The sequence below is a fragment of the Lissotriton helveticus genome, chromosome 2_1 (assembly GCF_964261635.1).
Source record: "Lissotriton helveticus chromosome 2_1, aLisHel1.1, whole genome shotgun sequence".
NCBI classification, from domain to species: Eukaryota; Metazoa; Chordata; class Amphibia; order Caudata; family Salamandridae; genus Lissotriton; species Lissotriton helveticus.
In genome coordinates, this window is record NC_136059.1 from 837,098,325 (window position 1) to 837,112,228 (window position 13,904).

The following is a 13,904-nucleotide window of genomic DNA, read 5'->3' on the forward strand; positions in this document are numbered from 1 at the left end:
TCTTTTAGTAATCATTAGAGCTGTGTGTGTTGTTTATTTGACTCCTACACCTAATTTAATTTGTAATATATTTGTATCTTTCAAATCTTAGTACTACAGAACATTTTGATATATAATGTAACTTTGGTCTCTCTGGGGGCAGACGGACAATTTAGTTTGGTTTTCCTGTACCACTCATCATCCCTTCATTTTCTTTTTCTCCAATAACAGATTTATGATGGTGGGCTGATCATTGCCAAGATTATTATTTTCCTTTTGTACTGTCTGTCTCTGTCAAACCTTTCCCCAAATCCCTCTCCCCACGATTCATCAAACCCCTAACCCTCTTCCCCCGGGATGTGTGATTCATTGAACTGTGACTTCATAATTTACACCATTAGTTGATCACACACTTGGTGAGGTAGATGTAGTGAAAGCACCACCAACTCAATGCAGGGCAAGAATCTTCAGTTTTAAGTATAGCTTGCACTGGCAATATCATATTAGCCACCCATACACAGTGTGTGATATTTTATCAGTCATTGCCAGCATCATTATTCAGGCACTGTATTGCATCACAGGTTAGGATTGCCCACTTTGTAGCTTGAGTCAACTTCATTTTATAACCTTTACTAGCTCACCATTCTGATTAATTCAATTTAGCATTGTTTATCATATTTTCTCTATTGTCTCTCTTCTTGTGTTCTAGTAGTCTAGTCTCTGGTGACTGTCTCAATTTTTTAAAATCTTTCATATCATACCTTATGAACTGAGGTTTTATTTTAGTTTGTTTAGGTTCCTGTGATGAATTGTTCTCGTCCTAGAGTTTGAGTTCAGCTAGGAGGGAGTGGTACCTTGCTTCTGATGCCTTCACTGTTAGACTAGTGCACTATCATGTTGCTACTACTAACACCACCATGGCACCTTGGAAAACCATGCAACCCTCGCTTCATCTAATCAGGTCAGACAACTGTGGTTGATTCATTTTTGAGCGGCAATTATTCTATACACACTGGAAATTCATATTTATTTTATTTATTTATTTATTGAGTTTGTAAGGCGCTCAGCTACCCAAAAAGGGTTTCCCGGCGCCAGGACGGACATAAGCCGCGTGCGGGTCCTTCAGTTGACATTATTGATCAAATAACCAGGTTTTAAGGTTTTTGCGAAAACGTGTGTAATTAGCTTCTTTTCGGATGAAAATAGGAAGAGTATTCCAGATGGAGGGGCCCAGATAGGAGAAAGATCTTCCTCCCATTCTGGAGAGTTTAACCCTGGGCACACAAAAGTTGCCCAAGGTTTCAGATCTTAATTGGCGAGAAGGCACATAAGGGCATACTAGTGCCTGAAGATATTGCGGAGCTGTGCCTGCTTTTATCCTGAACATATAGCTCAGGGCTTTGAACTTAATATGGTTCTCCACCCTGAGCCAATGTAGGTCACGTAGGTATCCTGAAATGCTGGAGGTCTTTGGAATCCTGCAAAGCAACCTGGCAGCAGATTTCTGGATTAGCTGTAATCTACGGACCACGGTTTTGTTAGACCCAAGATAGAGAATGTTGCCGTAGTCTAATCTTGATATAATGAGAGCGTGAACTACGGTCTTTTGGGTGGAAACGGGTAACATCCACAGGATTTTCTTGAGCCATTTTAGAATGGTCAAACAGAGTGCAGCTACCTTGACAGTTTGTTGGTGCATGGACAGTGTGTGGAACTCGGCATTAATGAACAACTACTACAGTCTATAATAACTCGGCATTAATGAACAACTACTACAGTCTATAATCAGCTTACACACCAACACTTGGTGTCAAGTTCAAATGGGGGGAGAAAGAGGTTACACGGAAAGAATTAAAACGGAAAATGGACTAAAGCAAGGGTGCCTCTTAGCCCCAATACTATTCTCCCTCTACCTAAGCGACTTGTGCCATTACCTGCAACTGGGTTCTAACCTACCTCCAAAAATTGCTGATCAAAAAATAATTGCTTTACTATACGCTGACGACATAGTGCTGTTGGATCTTACCCCCTTCGGATTGCAAAAGTCACTAGATATTCTATACAAATACTCCAAAGAAAACTATCTAGTCCCAAATATACAAAAAACAAAAGTATTGGCCTTTTCAGGGAAGAAACAAAGTGCGAAATATACCTGGAAACTGGGGGGGGAAAAGATAGAAGAAGTTAAGAACTATCCCTACCTTGGCAGGATCCTCTCAAAAAATTTATCTAACATCACGCAATTGAATAATCTGTCAAGAAAATCAGATATACATGTAGCGGCCCTCCTGAGACTATATAGCGCAACAGGGAATAGACATTTTTCTTCTCTGATAAACATTTATAAAGTAAAAATACCTCCTGTACTTTCTTACGCGACGGAGTACATTCCCATAAAACAATGGGCTTTTATGGATCGGAAAGAGGGGAAGATTTTAAGGAAAATTATGAAACTGTCTGATGCAGTTCCTGTTCAAGCACTGAGACTAGAACTATCAGTGACCAGTTCTTATGCAGTAGCTATTGCAAGTGTAATAAGGTGGGCCTACAACTTATTGCATGGAAAAGAGAACACATTAAGGTCACTGTTGAAAAAAGAAACCTTTGAGTCCGATGCTAAAAAGCAGGTTTTTAGAGGGAACATGGCAGAAGCATTTCGCGTAGCAAATATTACAGTCGATATGTTGCAAAACTGGTCACCAGCACAACTAAAACTGTTTTTAAAATGCTTCACCCCAAAGCTCAGTTACGAAATGGATTCCCGCCACTGCACCAAATTAACCACTTATAAACTATTCGCTGATTCCTTAGAATTCAAGCAAAGTCGGCCTTATATTGGGCTAACTCTAACACATGGAGCTAGGAGAACAATTACTATGCTTCGACTAGGCATTCTTCCCCTACTTGCATTTATTTCTAGATGGTCCCCGGGGGGATCTGCTTTATGTACATTGTGCGCGGGGGGTAATCAGACTCTGGAACATGTTCTTTTTATATGCCCGAGCCAAATTGTAATTTCTGCGCGTACTAGATTTTTAGCTCCAATATATTGTTCATGTAGAATCACGACAGTAAGTGAACTTATTGCTCTTTGCAAACAACCTCCGAATGAATTTGTTTGTTTTAATTTGTATAAATTCTTAAAATCGTTCTTATCTTTGTATTGATAATGTTGAATTTTAATCTATATGTAATTTGCATATTTTGTGGTCCTCTGTTGAGTACCAGTACAAATAAACTTTTTGACTTTGACTTGACTTTGACTTGACTTGACTTGTGTGTCGTCCACAATGACTCCCAAGTTCCGAACATGTCTGGTTGGTTCAGGGAGATTCCCCATTTGAGTAGGCCAGTGAGAGAGCTTCCAAAGGTCTTTCTGTTTACCCAAGATGAGAACCTCAGTCTTATCACCATTCAATTTTCGCTGGTTTTTGGTCATCCAGTTGGAAATGTCAATGAGGCCTTGTTTGAGATGGGAAGGGGCCGAAGGGTTAGAGTTTGAGAAGGAGAAGATCATTTGTGAATCATCCGCATAGGTAAACAAAGTTAGTCCAGCTTTATCTGCTATATCCGCTAGAGGTCTGACGTAAAGGTTGAATAGCAGTGGACTGAGGATTGAGCCCTGAGGTACTCCGTGAGGCGAAGTATAGGTTTTGGAGCAGGCAGTAGCTGACATGATTTGAAACGTACGATTTTCCAGAAAGGAAATGATCCACTCTAGTGCTGCACCGCATATGCCTGAATTTTTAAGCGTGTGTATTAACCGTATATGTGAGATGGTGTCAGAGGCCGCACTCAGGTCTAATTGAATGAGTGCGACTGTCTGTCCTTCATCTAAAAGTTGTCTGAGCTTTTCGGTGACGCCTAATAATGCTGTCTCTGTGGAGTAGCTGGCCCGAAAGCCGGATTGAGAAGGATGGAGAGAGTTATTGTTTTCCATGAAAATAGTTAAAAGCGAGTGAACATGCCTTTTCAGAATTTTTGAGAAGACTGGTAGAAGGGAAATGGGTCTGTAGTTGGAAAAGACCTCCGGGTCAGCCATAGGCTTTTTTAGGAGAGGGGTCGCCATTGCATGTTTCCAAGAAGCAGGTACAGTGGATTGTAAGCGTGAGGCATTAAGAGTATTAAGAATCACATTCAGATGAGGGTTATCAAGTTGTTTCAAAATGTTGATCGGAAGGGGATCATTAGGTGAACCTGATTTAATTCTTTCAAGAATAGTTTTGAGTTCATCCATAATAATGGGTGGACAACAATCTAGGGTGCTCATAAGGGCAGAGGAAATTACAGTGCCCTCTTGGTTTATGGAAATGATGTTGTCAAAGTTGGAACTAGTCATTTCCATAATTATATTCTCAATTTTCTCTCTGAAAAATTGAGCGAGATTGTCGCACTGTGACTCGTTTAATGGCCGAGGGGTTGCGACTGTTTGGGATCCCGCCAGTTCTTTGACCATGTTGAACAGAGTTTTGGAGCGGTTAGTGGCTTCAGTGATGGTTTTAGAAACATAATTAGCTTTCGCTTTTATACAGGAAGTGTGATAATTGTTTCTGTCCTTGGCATATATGTTTTTTTGTTCAGGTGAGTAATTTTTTCGCCCTTTCCTCTCTAGTGCTTTACATTTGGATTTTTCAATTTTGAGGGAATCATTGAACCATGGGGCTGGGGGCGATGGCTATTGAGTTTTTTGTGAGATGTAGGAAGACATAAATCAACGGCTTTGGAAAGCCAGGTTTGCATGGTCTCAGCAGCAATTTCCATTTGAGGATCATTTGGCGGTGAAATTCCACAGAGAGCTTTGTTTAAGGAAGAGAGGTTTAGTTTTTTCCAATTCCTTCTCGGGTTTATCTGAGGGGAGAAAGGAGGGATGGTAGGGGCAGATAGTCTAAGACTAAATTTAGATAGAAAATGATCTGACCAACAAAAAGGGATGGCAGGATAGCACTGCATCTCAGAAAGACTGGAAAAAATAGGGTCTAGCAGATGTCCTGCTTTATGTGTGGGGCCTGAGTTAAGAAGCTTGATATTAAGGGCTGCAAGGTTGTCTATTAAATTATTACAAATTTTGTTTGAAAGATCTTCTAAGTGAAGATTGAGGTCTCCAATAAGAGAAAAGTTATTCGAACTAAGATGAAACGGGGTGATGTAGTTGGCGATGGTGGTGGCCCACAGTGCCGGGTTACCGGGGGGATGATCGATCAGCATACCCGATAGAGTAAAATTGGGGGTCAAAGTTAGTTTGAAAAAGGCAGCTTCGCAATCGGGGATGTCCGGGGAGTCGAAACTGCATTGCAGGTGATTTTTGAAAATAATGGCAATAACACCTCCTGTTTTCAGTGCTTTGTCTCTCCGCATGATGGTATAATTGGTGGGGAGAGCTGTGGCTTTGTCAGGGCCAGCGCTGTCATGCAGCCAAGTTTCAGTTAGAAAAAGGGCGTCTGGCTGCTCTTCCCAAATAAGGTTGAAGATGTCAAGTTTATGTTTGGGAAGTGAGCCACAATTTAAACTTAAAAACAGAAAGTTGTCAGAGACAATATGAGGGGTATGCGAAGTACAAATTTTAGTAGTGGGGGCGTGAGGTTGAAAGTTCAAAAGTGAAAAGTTACAGTTAAGGCAAGTTGCGTTACCTGCATGCTTTACTGGAAGCATTTGATAGGAGGATGTAGTGCCAATAGTTGTTCAGATGAAAGCACAGGTGTATACGGGGTTGGTAGGGCAGAGGTCCTTGTCATGTCCGGGCTCGGACGTGCGCAGACGGGCTAGTCTTTGGCTAGTCTCCGGCGCGACATCGGCACTTCCTCCGTGAGCGTCCGCTGCGCGGTTTGCCTGACATCAGATTTAAGTAGAGGACGGGCTCTAGGTCAGGTGACCGTCGGAGCACCGCCTCTACTTACTGGCCCAATACCGTAGGTCCCCTGGAGGACAGAGACCGCCCTACACCCTCCACAACAATCAAGCCTAGCGCTTGCGGTGGACCGAGGTATTTGTTTCGAGGAGATAGTGCTGCCAGTAAGTTTACACACTTTTAAAATTACATGCAGGGGAGTTTGTTTTAAAAACACAGCAAAACACAGTTACAGGTCAACTTACAGGTGCGCGCGTCATACACCCAACCCCTCCAAGTCCTTGGAGTTAATATAGTTGCTGACTGCAGAGACTAGAGGGAGAGAGTAGTGGGACAAGGGAGCGTACCGCATAACTATTTTGTTGTTAGACACAAGCAGATTTTAAAAACTGGCTGCGATAAAGGCAGCAGTGTGAAGCAAAACAGTAACCCCCCCCAATAAAGATTTAAATCCTAATGTACAACTAGAAAAATGTATTTACTTAATACAAATAAATAACCTAGTAAATCCACAATTGACCCACCCCTTTCCCTAATCCCAACTAATGTCCAAAGTAGTGTCCAAATCAAAAACCTAAATTGCCCATAAAGAAAATCCCCAAAATGCCCCAACTCCCACAATCCCACCCTCTGAAGAGTAGGCCTAACGGCAGGCTAGGAGCTTCTTAACATGGATCTCCAATGTGTCCAGACGTTCCTCTTGTCTGACTTCCAGGCTGGCTAGCCTCTGCATAATGGAGTGCTGAAATGCACGGAAATAGGGGGGAGCAACAGTTGTGGAATGGTGGCGGATGGCTGCGTTTGCTCCTTGACAATGGTGTACTGGAGACACTGGGGCTTGAATGGGGCCTAGGGCATTTGAGGCTGCTGCTGCCCCCTCCTCCTCCTCCTCCTCCTCGGTCGCCAGCTGCTGGTGCTCGGCCCTGATGGCCTTCATCTTCCTCTGCGGGTCCAGGCTGCTCTCTCCTGCCTGTTGGGTGTCAGATCGGCTTGAGTAGCTATATCAAGAAAGAAAAAGGCAAATTGTAAACAATGCTCCTAGTGAAACACATAAAATTATATAGTGACACAAGTGGCACAGTAGCAGTATATTTACTGATATCCGCGGGCAATTCGATTTTGATGTGATTAGAGTTTTAGGCATTATGCACTATGGAGTAGACATGCATTCTTATCTCTCTTGTTGAGCTTAATTAATGTAGGCATGCTAGCTCAGCTGACGCCCTAGACAGACATTTTTGTTGTGTTACTTTGCTACTGTCTGAAGGTCTGGCAGCTGTACTAGACAATTATCTTATTCCTATCATGGCCATGCTCTGTTAAATGCCTCAATTTCATTCCAACTACAAGGCAGATGAATAGTTACTTACTATAAATGATGTACGTCACATGCAGTACTATTTAAAAGCAATTTTGCAGACAGACATCCTCAAGTCCACCCATGGGAAAAGCAATGCACTACTGTACAGGGAAAGGATTAGGGGACAGGATATTGTATTTGGCACATTCATCACAGACTATCCCATTTACAAAATGCAAATGCACTTACTCTTATCCCCGCCTTACTCCCTGCTGTCACCCTCCGTCACCACATTTGACATTATTTTTTTCCAACAAAATAGATTTGTTTGGCAGTAAGGAAAATAATTATAACTTAGTCTACTGCAGGTATGTTAGCGGGATTAGGCCGGATAGGTAGACGTTTCGCTCATCCTCATCAAGAGCCTAAGCTTTTGCTAAAAGTGGGTCACTTTGTTCGGCAATTGTTGAAGTGGAAAAGTTTGAAGTAATGAAATCTGTTAAAGAAGCAATAAAAAATATATCACTTGGCCAGAGGAAAGTGGGGCATACAAAGAATGTTTTTTTCAAATGTTATGTAAGGTGGGGACAGAAGGACCTTAGGAAAGGAGTTATATACTAGGAAGTGACTGAGTGGGCACTGGGAGTGAAGGGAAACACAACTATTTTTCATATTGCCATGACATTTGTAAATGGGCCCACTCATTAACTGAGGCAGAACACATTGCACAGCCAACAATGCAGTGCTGCCGATGAAACTGTGCAGCCGATAAGTCATTCATGGGTGTCACTGGTGAAATGTCAAGGGTAGGGATGTGATTCATGATGATGGGTGTGTATGATAGATGCATATATATGTTGCACTTGAAAACTACTGTGAGTCAAGGGAGTAGTCTGAAATATCATCTCAACCGTTTGAATCAAAAACCTTGATTAAAACAATTTCAAGCAAGCAAAGGAAAGAAGAATGCCACTGTAGAGGAGCACAATAGTCCCTTGTGTGTTCTTCTTCCAATGGTTTTTTCCATTCATCATTGCATTATTTTTCAAGTATTTTTATTCTTCTCCCTTGGCTTTGCTACTCACTTAAGTTTTATATTCTCTCAATCCAATCTTTAAAATTGAAAACTATCTATCCATTCACATATCCATCCATCCAAACATGGCTCTCAGTCTCAACAAACCTTTCACCAACATACATTTGTCATTTACCCACCCATGCATCCTTTGACCCATCAAACCCGCTAGAGGATTTCTTTCACCCTGGCAGGCATCCTTTCGCCTTTCATCCATCCTTCATACACTCATGTATCTTATCGCCACCTATAGTATATACATCCTTTCACCCATGCATCCTTCTCTTCCAGTTATATTACATTTCACTTGTCCTTTCCCCTTCCATCCATCTTTCCCTTTTCCATCAACCCATTATAGTTAAAGGTCTTCATGAAATTTTCTCTGCTCAGTTCAAGTTAGATGAGGCAATTAGTTAGTCAACTCCCGCTGTTATGCTGAGTAAAGAGGGGTATATTGAACTGTTCACAAGTCAACAGTACACCCTTGCAGTGAGTATATAACTAATTGTCAATAAGGAAGCCTTACCACCGCCTGCCACTGCCGCTGGCTCAACCCCTACTGCAGCCGCATCTGCTGACTGGCTGGCACAACTGTTACTGCTGGCCCCAGCACTAGTGGTCGGTGCAGCTAGGAAAAACATTACACATTTTTTAGATGTCAGATACGCCTCCCCCTATTTATTAATGTATTTAATATAGCAAAATACACTGCACACATCACTACAATTCAGATACAGACAGTGTCTTCTATCAAAAATATCAGGTTGGATTTTTTGTTGGTGGCAATTTTTGAAAAGTCTCAAGACACACTGTAAAGGAATAGTTAAAGCATTTAATGAATATGTGTTTTTGAAAAAGAAATAAAAGAGTGGACAACTGGACATATGCAATGGAGCCATCCTGCTCATACTTCATTCCACCCGGGTCATCAGTTCACCGATTGCTTCTAATAATACTAGGCCTAGCTAAGAAGACTCAAATTTGGGGAGTCCAACATAACCATGGCCCCTCTCTCATTTTACTGATTGAGCATGAGAAAGTAAAAGAAGGCCTTCTCCTCTCAACAAACATGCGCAGAATACCTTACTTGGTCATGCAATCTTCACAGCAGAGTAGCAGTAGTAATATGTGACCAATGGGTTCTTTGAGTTTTACAGTACCACCACAAGGCAGTTCATAAAATATATTATAAGCGAAGAGGGAAAGCTGATTCAAAAGCAGGTGAAAGGAAGCTACAGACAGACTAGTATACAGAGACAGTTTGAACTAAAATACAGACACTTGGAATGTAGAATATAAGTAAATATAAAAATAATGCAGGGATAACAAGAATTTAGAAATAGATAGATCAAAGAGGATTTGGAAAAAAGTTAGGAAATGGGTAGAAATAATTCAAAATAAGGAGCAATAAAAGTTAGTGAAATAAATATTAATGTTACAACAGGAGGACTTACTGGGGCCAGCAGAGCGATCAGCCGAGGAGGAACGTTGGAAACATACACCCGATCCTGAGCTACAAGGAATTCAAATCAATTCAAATCAGCAAGTCCCAATATTTTAGGTGCTCTTCATTTATTCTTCATAGAAAAGTATTTCTTTCCTTCAACTGATAAGGTCCAATCTTCATATAGTAACAAAAAACACAAAACGCCGCCAACACGTGTTTCGTCTAGGTCGTTAAGACCACTAGACTTCGTCAGGGCAAAGATTATTTATTTAGAGCTTCTCATAAGTATGCGTAGGCGTATTGTTCAGACCATAAATTTTAATCTTCATATAGAAAGCGTCTTGCTCATGGAATTTGTCATAAGAGAAGGACAATTCAGTCCCAAAGTCGTTTGTAGATATCCACCCAAATCATAAAGTGTTCGTGATAACTCCTCCGAGTACGGGGTCCTATTCGGAAAACAGTGTGTTCCTTCGTGTAGCACAGCGTTGGGACTGGGAGGCACCTACATCTCCCTCACCCGCGTCACACCTTTTCATGCCCCCGGATGCTGATGTAAGACATAAAAACAGAAAACAACGTGTGATAAATAAATAATCACTCCAAAAAGATTTTTTGACAGGAAAAGGCAATTGCAATATCAATGAACTTTTCTAAATCAGATCGACTAGTATTAGACTAATATCGCAGACCGTCCTATTGTATTCCAAACTTCCAAAACCTACCTAGCCCTATTCCAAGGATTTTGGAATTACTAATAAATTGCAACAAATGATGTTTGATTCTTCTCATCTCATCCACAATCTGAACGCCCTCTGACGGGCCAATTCACTAATTCTGCATTTTTTCTTTAAAAGGGTAGATAGATGCATGCCTACACCAAAGTGGTTCCTTGTCCCTGTCCAAGTTGCAAAAAAGGCTCTAGGAACTGCAGTGAGAGGATGCACAGTGTTAAATTACTGATACTAACTACCACTATCTTAGTGACAGGACAAAGGAGTCTCTGTATTACCTAAGTTCTTAGATAATCAACCCAATCGAGCGCCAACAAGTTCCTAGAACCTGTCTAGACTAACAATCACATAATGTAATATTTGTAAATGTAAGGTACCTGCATGTGAGCAGCATGCTTGTTATTTTTGGAAAAATAAATTAGCAATTACATAGAGCACACAAGCAATAATAATAATAATAAGTATCTATTCACCGAGCCCCTAGACCATAAGCCCTAGCAGGGCAAGCAGGTCCTGCTCTTGCTTCAGGATGTCGGACCACCAGAGCATCAGCTGATTATGAGTGCGCCGGACTGCAGAGCAGCAATACACTGCACGGCGCACCCTTGTCCAGCACTGCTGGCGCTCCAGGAAACCAAACCCAGGCCTAGGCCTGCTGCCTGCTGCCAGGGTAGAGGGGAGGTGGCGCAGGACATAAAAAAACAGCGCTGCCACCTCCTGTATGGTAAACAAGGCCAGGCTGCACCCCATACTGGCTCCTTGTTGCGGGTGTTTTTGGGGTGCTCTTATCTGACATGGTGCTCGGGGTGGATGGAAGAGAGAAAATGTAGAAACAGGAATAAGAGGGAAGAAAGTAAAAAATAATCAGGAAGGTAAAGCAAAAAAAGAAAGTTCTAAACACAAAAAACACACAAAAAAAGTAGAAAAAACATAAAATACACACTCAGAAAGACAAAGGGTAAGATAATAAATAAAAAAGATTGGAAAGAAGGTTTTTGAACACAAGGATTGCAAAGATTCAGGAAAGCTCAAAAAGTTGGCTTCAGCACCATAAACAGAGTGAGAAACAAGATGGCAGTTCGAATGCGTGACTGTGTGGTGCAGCACTCGTGATATTTCCGCCTGAACAGCAGCAACATCACATGAAAGGGCAGGACAAGGAACTCGTGGAACATAGCGTGGCAGAATATGTTTGCCACTTTGGGGAGTTCTGCGTAACACTGCTATGTGAACTCCGCCCACCCTTACTACTTAGCCAAGCTACCTACCCCAACCTTTTCCCAGGGACGTTTATTAATTAGGCTGCGATTGGCCTAGGATCTGATGGAAGGTTTTCTTTATTTTCAGCCCAATGTTTGTAGGGTGGTAACGGTTAACTGGCTGGTGGAGGATGACTTTGGCCACAGAATTTGCATGTGCATTATCAACTGACCTGCGTATATCAGTGAACCGCATTAGGGTGCTGTGGGCATGTGTCTGTGTGTGTATGTGTGTGTGTATATGTGTGTGTGTGTGTGTGTGTGTGGATGTATGTGAGTGTGCTCCATACAGGCCTTTCTGGTATCCCTGGTGTCACTTATCAGTGCTTGGTGAGTTTGTGGGAGTGAATGGCTGTTATTATTTACACTGTTCCGCAGTGTTGCTTTACACGTTTATTCCTTGCCAAAAGAATATTACATTTGACTTTGGTTTTCACCCATGTGGCCTTGGCCACATGGGTAAAAATCGTTGTGTCTGGGGTGCACCCCAATACTGTGTGGTACTGAATTATACTAATTGCTGGGGTGGGCTTTGGTCTGACCCTGTTTTGCACTGCATAAGGGTGCTGTATTGTAAAGTCAGATTGTTCCTAAGTGTAAATAATACGGTTGCTAGTGATATTACCTAACGTGATTTACGCCCAGAAATATGTACTGTTCATGTTGTGTTAACTATTGTGTGTGTTGAATAAATTTTTTTTACATACACCACGCATTTAGTCTCTTTGTGACACTCAGTGCATTTATTGTGTGGAAGAGCTGTGACAATGTTACACGTTGCCTCTGTGATAAGCTTGACTGCTCAGTGCCAAGCTACTCAAGAGTGAGCACAGGTTATACAGTGAGTGTAATCACCCATCCCTGACGGGAGTGGCACGTTCTGCCTGTCTGGGGCCTCGCCTCAGCCAGCTAGAACGTGCCAGTTCCAACATTTGTAGGTCTGTGCTTTGGATTGGACTTGAATTTGCACAGCATTGCACTGTAACTAAATGTAGGCAAAGTGCTCCTTTGTTTCTTAAGGTGTTCTTGAAGGGTGGTCCCCTAGTGGCAGATGGATGTGTGGGGGTGACTAGAACTGGCATTCCACTAGTTCAGGATTCAGAGGGGTGTCTCTCTGAAAGGGGGTTACAGGCTGCTAAAATGGGGGGCAGGGAAATTAAGAACTCATCTCTGGTCGTCTAGACCCTGGGCTAGTGGACTAGGTACAGAAAGCCATGCCTGAACTGGTCAGAAGGAAAGGCTGAGAAAGGTGCAAGACATCTGGGGCCACTGGCCCCAGTTTCTGCAGCCACCAAGGGCAGAGGTCCTTGAGCAGCTAGGTGCTTGGTTATGGATGCTGGGAGTTGTTGGTGTCCTTAGCCTGGTGCTGTTCCAGTGAACTAAGGTTGCCATGGAGTAGGTACGGAAGTACCACACTGAAGGACAGTAGCAGCCATACCCTAGGGTGAGCCCCTAAAGAGACAAAAGGGATCCTACTAGGATCATGGGGCTTAGAGCTGGGGGTGAACCACTGCAGCGGTGGGCCATCATCTCTCTATCGCACTGAGTAGGGAAGTTTATCAAGCTGATGATTAAAACTACTCTAGCTTTAGCCTGGGAGGGGGTCACGTTGGACATGGCTGTTCTTAGGGGATTTCTCTAAACCTTTTTGCTTTTTCTTCTTTTGGTTTTTGCTGATTCCCTTTCTGTGGCCTTAGGACTCTAGGCGTTTTCTCACTGTAATACAATGTGAAAGCGTGTGCTCCCTTTCTACACAGGCCAGGAAGTGGTACTTACTTGATTTGTTTAGGTGTTGTACCTGTGAGTGCCCTGTAAAAATGTACACCACATACCAAGGGCAGGTACTACACTGGCTGATGGTGGAACCTAGGATGGTGGGACTGATTGTTTCACCCACCAGAATAGCCTTTAAACATTTATGGAGCCAGCCATTGCAGTCCTGTGGGTGCAGAGTCCCACCTATGCTCAGGTTGGCATTTTTAACTCATTAGCCAACTCTGAGTGGGCCTTCCACTACCACTAGAGCACCCTTAGGGTAAGCCCTGAGAGGTAGAGCAAGTGCTAGGCATAAAGCAGGCCAGGTGCACATGAGTGTTTCCTGCCCAGGTAGTGAAGAACCCCCTGTGGGTTTTCCTTACCTAGGAGTTCAGATCTTCCCATAGGACAATCCATGGATTTTTCTGATACTCTTTTTGTGTCTTTATTGCCTGGGTCACTTTCCACTGCAAATGCAGTGCAAAAGTGTGCTTCCCTTTCCTGCACACG

The 13,904-nt window shown here is 42.6% G+C and overlaps 1 protein-coding gene across 1 annotated transcript in view; it reads right to left on the bottom strand.

Moving 5' to 3' along the window:
* Positions 1 to 9,456: 9,456 nt before the first annotated feature.
* Positions 9,457 to 13,904, bottom strand: part of LOC144820169 (uncharacterized) — a 253,214-nt gene continuing 248,766 nt past the window's right edge. Inside the window, exon 5 of the mRNA XM_078677789.1 lies at positions 9,457 to 10,196. The gene's annotated coding sequence lies outside the window, so the exon portion shown is untranslated. The remainder of the gene's footprint in view (positions 10,197 to 13,904) is intronic.